Source organism: Mustela putorius, unplaced genomic scaffold (genome assembly GCF_011764305.1).
Source record: "Mustela putorius furo isolate JIRA1106 unplaced genomic scaffold, ASM1176430v1.1 tig00000179_pilon_pilon_pilon, whole genome shotgun sequence".
NCBI lineage: Eukaryota > Metazoa > Chordata > Mammalia > Carnivora > Mustelidae > Mustela > Mustela putorius.
In genome coordinates, this window is record NW_025421305.1 from 5,528,204 (window position 1) to 5,535,422 (window position 7,219).

The window sequence follows — 7,219 nt, forward strand, 5'->3', positions numbered from 1 at the left end:
AGCAAGCTAAACTGGGTGGATGTGGTAGAAATAATCATCTCTGCATCTTTCAAGTCCTTGATGGTGGCACTCATCTTTGAAATCCCTCCAGGATTGTGGCATTGTTTTTGGTTAATTTCTTGGTAGGTAAACGTGATTCTAGTAGTGTCCATGTGGTCCTTCCAACCAAAATAGACCAAATTCCATAGGTCAGGGGACTAATATGGGAATTCTGCCTTTTGCTGAATATTTTTATTCCAATTACAAGTTACAGAATGTGGAAATAATCACTAGATGTGTTTGGAGAGCCAATAAGACCACTGTGAGCTGTATCTCACCTAAAATCTCATTGATCACTTGACCTCTTTAATCCCCTTCTCTGACTGGGTGACCACAGAGACATTTTGAGGTTTCAGAAATTAGTGTTAAGTTCAGAGCTAGTTGTCCAGCATATCCCCAGAAGTCTGATTATTTCCCTCTAACTGATGCACTGTCAACCTAGTACATGGCTGTAAGTCCTTTTGGGTAAGGCTGGGAGAAAGACTAGCTATAAAATTTGAGCAGTGTAGTAGTGCTCTTTATTAAGGAGGTCCAGCTTCCCTTATATTCAAAGTAGTCTGAGTCTATAAACTGGCTCAAATCTGGGGAAGTTATTGTGAGGTTATGACTATATTTTAGTTTTTCAAATTAAACTAATGTTCGTAAGACTTAGAACATCCCCACCTTTACAGGTGAAGAAAGAATTTAATAGACTGCCTACCTATTTATATTTTATAGACACTATGATCATCTAGGCAATTCCTTAGGTCTCAGTGAGTCAGACTGTTCTATGAAATTCTCATCTCTGCTGTCCCTTATGGTAAACACACCTGTCTTGTCTTTGCTGATTAAGTGAAGCCACTAGGCCTCTGCTAATTGGGGCCCTTATTATCCCCATTGCATTAGGGATCCAGATTTGATGATAGCAGTCCCTGTTCTAATCTCTAGCCTACAGAGGCAAGAAGCCACAGAACATTTCAATATTTCTTTTTTTTTTTAAAGATTTTATTTATTTATTTGACAGACAGATCAGAATTAGACAGAGAGGCAGGCAGAGAGAGAGAGAGGAGGAAGCAGGCTCCCTGCTGAGCAGAGAGCCCGATGTGGGACTCGATCCCAGAACTCTGGGATCATGACCTGAGCTGAAGGCAGCGGCTTAACCCACTGAGCCACCCAGGCGCCCCCATTTCAATATTTCTAAGGCTCCTATCATAAAATTATTTCTCAGAGTCAGGTTAAAAAATAGTGTCCTCTGGAATCTCACAGGTGAGTGAACTTGCAATAAAAATCCACTCCAACCTTCCAACCTTCCTAAGTTTTTTGACACCTTCTTCTATTGTATAATAAAGTAGTCTGGAATTTCCATCTCATTAGAGTGTAGGATATCCCTGGGTCCATGTTTCAGGCAGCCAACAAAGCTGTTGGGGACCTCTTTAACTATTTAGACTAAAGCACTGAATGCAGAATCTCTGCTTAGTGGACCGATAGCAAAAGGTTTGGCCCAATATAACTTTATAATCTATATTATATTATATATTGTATAAAGATTATATTATAGAATATATAATCTATGTTATAGATTATATATACTATATGACTATAAGCCAATGTTCTTAAGATCCCTTTGTGTATATGTTCCCCATATTTCTGTCTATATAAATGAGAAAGAATGTAGTTCTTTTGGTGTATAGACTATGACTTCATGAGACACAATCTGTACAATATGATTTGGAGTCTTCTGGGATTTGTGTCTTCGGTAAATTCACCCAAATGTTTACTAAATAAATATCATTAGACCTATATAAGTCACTTTGTCCATTCCCTTTAGCGGGCCATATCTTTGTAATAAAACACAATTTTAAATTAGATGTTTTGATCGAGGTGCCATGAAGCAAAAAGCAAAATTTCAGAGAAGATATTTGAAATTAGTCAAAATACTTTTGGCCTCCACACCCACATTTAAGGTATAAAAACTGTCAATATGTGGAGATAACAAAAATTAGGATCTATTTTTTCTACAATAATGATCAATAGTTATACATCGGTTTATATGCGACCACCTAAAAGTAATGATAGTGCAAACATGACAGACTACTCAAGTAATACAGAGTATTTGGTATCCACTTAATATTAACTAAAGATCACTTATTCCTGAGGAAAAAAATGCTAACTTAATCTGGAAACTTAATCTATTGTGATTAAAGTAATTAGATAGGTTTATGACTCATATTTTCACTTTCTTTTCCCTTTTTCCTTTAACTAGAAACAGCTGAAAAATGTGTTTAGAGACAACTGATGAAATTTCAGATTTTGGTGATATGAAATTAAAAAGAGTTCTACAATGGGGTGCCTAGGTGGCTCAGCTGGGTAAGTGTTGGACACTTGACTTTGGCTCAGGTGATGATCTCAGGGTCCTGATATCAAGCCTCACATCAAGCTCCATGCTGGGCATGGAGCCCGTTTAAGATACTCTCTCTCCCTCTCCCTCTGCCCCTCTCACTGATTGCTTGCTCTCTCTCTCTCTCGCTCTCTCTCTCTCTCTCTCTTTTTTTTAAAGCTCTGCTTTATTACTATTTCCTTTATCTCATATTTTATTAAAAAGTAGACACCTCCCAATTAATAGTACTAACCTATGTCCAGAATCATTCTTTTCTTGGTAAAATAGAATATTAAATCACTGGTTCAGTTTTATGGTTTTATTACAAGAATGTTCTTTTGGAAACAAATTTGTTAATATTTATAAATCATTTAAAAGATGTATCTCACTAAGCTAATTATATATCATTAAAGCAGAACCTTTTAAAAACTCAGTGATATTAAGTGCTGAATAACAAATTCAATACATGATTTGTGAGCAACTTCCTAAACCACTGTCTGCTTTCTAACAGAAATGCCATTTTAAGACATAACTTTTTGAACTTTTCCCTTCATAAAATTTATGATATTAATAGTTCATGGATAATTATAATTTTCAGAGATTTTATAAAATGATTTTAAATAAGATTACCTTATTCCCAAGGTGGTAGTGCAAAATAGTCTTTATTTGTATTTTCCTAATATTCAATAGACTGGCTTTTCTACAAGTATTAAATCAACTTGCCTTATATAAATATGTGTTATATAATTATTCAAATTCTCTGAGAATTTGATAGGGAACCAGGATATATGAAGTCAATGTAAATGGATGCTAAAAAGTATAAAGTATTTTTCTCGAATATTTCAAGTTGATTCATTTTATTAATTAAATTAATTAAGTTAAAGCTAGGCTATTATAAAAAAGAAAAAAAAATGAAAAAGAGAGAGAGAGACCCAATAAAACAGGTTAAAGAATAAAAAAGGCTTTGTTATTCTTGCTGTTTCTCTTTCAAACAATAGTCCTGAAATGTGCATTTTAAATAAAAAAAACAGCTCCATTTCTCTGGAAATGGATCGCTTCCATTATACAGGATTGCTTCCAGTAAATAGTTGTTTAATTAACCCCCACGAGAATTTAGGCCTCTGTGCTGGGGGGCAAAGTATTTTCTTTTTAGGAAGTAGATATGAGAGGTACCTGGGTGGCTAGTTAGTTAAGTGTCTAATGCTTGATTTCAGCTCAGTACATAATCTCAGGGTCATGAGATCAAGTCCCACATCAGGGGCTATACTGGGTGTGGATCCTGTTTAAGATTCTCTCTCTCTCTGTCCCTCTTCCTCTGCCTACCCTACTCTCTCTTTTTTTTTTCTCTCTCTCTCTGAAAAAAATAAAAATAAAATAAAAGTAGATGTGAATACCCATAGCAATTTTGCTTGAACTCCACTGGCAGTAAGCCAGTCATATGGTTAGAGTCATGAGAAGATGGAAAATATAGTCTACACATGAGCAGTCATATGCTCACAAAGAAAACAACAATCAGTCATTCTTTCAAAATTACACTGTTCATCTATTATATGTTAACCTCTGTGCTGGGCACTATATTAGGTACTGCATTATGGATATAAAAATATTTAAGAATTGGTTTCTGACCTACAGAAGCTGGAGAATCAGATTTAATTTTAAGTGATGAATGATAAGGGCCTCTTGTAGAGTATAGACATTTATTTCAAAGAAAGAAGGTCACATAGAACCTGAAGGATCAAGTCAGCTTTTGCAGAAGAGTCTTTATGAGTCTCAGAGGAAAACAAGGATTTATATAGATGGAAACAGTAATGTGAGGGGTCAAAAGCCATTCTTCTAAGGATGAGTAGAAGGTGGGAAAATACAAATTTCCTTCTAAAACTGTATGTAATACAGTTATATTTTAGAAAGAGTTCAGTTTAAAATTTAAATAGTAGAATATATACAAAAGAAATAGACAATCAGAGTACTGAAAGCCAAAATATAAATTTGGGATATTCTATTGTAATAGCTATTACTAATAAAAAATAAAAAGAAATAATCAAAATGCCTTTCCAAAACCCATGTATATTTTAACAAACAAAGCAAACAAACAAAACCCAATTAAATAAAACCTGAAAAAAAGAGAAAATGTTTATGGCTCAAAGTAATACCATAATCAAATTAAATAAAAGCAGTTCCCAAGAACATAAGTTTTCTGGTACTTAATTCAACTAACAAGCTATTAGAGCAGATACCCATGTTTCCCGTGAAATTCTATATACCTAAGTGCTAAAATACTGCCATAGATTAAATCTGTTATATCATGCTACTGAATTAACAGCAGGATCTCTAGAATTTATTAGAAATGCTAACTTGCTGCTATAGTAACCTAATGTATCCCAGTTATGAAAATCTCTTGATGAATTTGGAATTAACCCATGTCACTAAATAAAATGTCAGAAAATCACCAGTAACTTCAAATAAAATGGAAATAGCTGGTTTCTTAAGTATAGAGCATCAAAATGTGGTTAGTCATAGCTTGGGGAATCATAGCAATGGGGAAAAAAATAAAACCATTTAAGAACTTCCCTGTAACTGAAATGCAGCAACATGCCAACCTGATGATGGCCAACTGCAGTAACTTGACCCAAGCAAAACATGAATATTATTTCACCCTAAACCTCTTGAATCTTCTCCTAAAATGCTATGCTTCTTTAAGATGAACCTGACAGAATTTGACACTCACACGAAAGCCCTGTATGGTAGCCTTGTACCAAGCATCACTGTGACATTCAGAGATATTCTGGTTTTGGCGACTGTTTGAGATTTGTGGCTCTCCTTTGACATTTACAAAGACTCTAAGACTATTTCCGAAAAGGGCTGGAGCATTTCACTAGATATGTGGTTTCTTCAAAGGCCACATTCGGATGTAAGTTTCTACGAAACTTTGGGTAGAAGAAATGTGGGATTGGACTAGAGAAGTATTTATTTTATTTGAAATAAGAAAGGCAAAAGTAAACAGATGGCTGGTTCTACAAAAATCTAAGTGACAGTGAAAAACAAAAAGTCAACATTTCTTTGGTTGTTTTGTTTTTCTGATGGCTAAAGTTTCAACACACTCTAATTTGTCTTTTGTAGAACTGCACTCAGTATATAGAATAATTCTCATGGCTCTTTGAGTGTACTCACACTGATTAGTACATCTTTTCAGGATACTTTTTTGGTACTATAACCAGTTAAATTATTATAGAAACTTATTTTGCTTTAATTCATGCTAAGGTTGTGAGAAATCTATGAATCCCCTTCCTGGGTAAATAAAGTTTAGAGAGCTTATGTGAATAATGAGATTTAGAAATATGATGAAAATCCTGGGTGGCTCAGTGGGTTAAAGCCTCTGCCTTCGACTCAGGTCATAATCTCAGAGTCCTGGGATCGAGCCCCACGTCAGACTCTCTGCTCAGCAGGGAGCCTGTTTCTCCCTCTCCCTCTGCCTGCCTCTCTGCCTGCTTGCGATCTCTGTCTGTCAAATAAATAAATAAAAAATTTTAAAAAAAAAATCTTGAGAAGATGGGAAATTCAGTAAGGGTAGCAGGTTAGACTTCAAGCCACATTTTACTCCCTTCAGTCTTAATTTTTTGATCTGTGAGGCTATGACTTTGGTAACTAATAACTACCATGGAACATCTAGAAACAAATTTGTATTTTTTATGTCAGACTTTAATAGGAAAGACAACTTTTAATAGTACTCAATCAGTTTTGACACAAAAAATACATATATGTGCATGTGTATATATATATTAGTTTTAGCAGAAGAGAATATAGATATGTGAATGTGCACTTATATTATGTGTGTATGAACATATATTGTGTATGTGTTTGAACTTGTATTGCAATGAAAGTTAGAGAAACCTATATTTATGAAAATGCTAATTTGCATATATGCTATTCTCCTCATAAAACTTACTGTCCTCTTTCTAGGAGACACTGAGCCTGTGAATGCCTGGTATTTAGCAAGGATGCAGAGCCAGATCAGGTGTCAGTCCTGACTCCCTCCATACCCAGGCCACACTCAAGCAGATGTTAAATAGGGCTGGAGTTATACCAGGTCCACTTGATAACGCATTCAGTATGCACTAAGGCTTTCAAAGATTGGTAATGCATTCTAATAAGTCTCCACAGGATAAGAGTGACACTACATTTGAAAAGTGAGAGTTTCTCATGATAGGATCCTGACTTTTCTGTTATTCTATTATCTACATCAATGAATCACTGACATCAAGTTGAGGCTATTTTCTTGGTCCAGATGTACTATGTGAACACATGATTTGTGCATCTGAATGAGATACATATTCCTCATCTCTTAGAATTTTCCACATATCCTTGAAAATATTCCTTCCTCTTGGCATCTGTTGGCTGTCAACATTGACCAGTGTTAGGATTTTAATGACTTTACAAAGTTCTAACTGAAGACTGTCCCATTATGAGACCCATGAGACTCTCATGAGAATAGAGTACCTAGTGCTCTTATATGAATACCATATAAACAAATATGTGAAAACGGTAGCATTTTTAGTTTTCAACCCCCCAGACACAGACTTTAAAGCAAAAATATAAAAATTTAAAGTATATTTGGGAAGAGATTCAGAGAACAGTGGTTGAGGGGTTGATCAGTAAAAGAGGAAAGGAACACCAATCAATAAAGAATGCTTTATCATACACTCTGTCACCATGGATAGCTGGAATTTAGTCCTGCTAGTTGCCAGTGAAAAATACAGCACAGGAAGAGAACTGTGTCTATAGCCAGAGTAGTAAGATTACCTCAGTTTATTAAAACTTAACTAGATG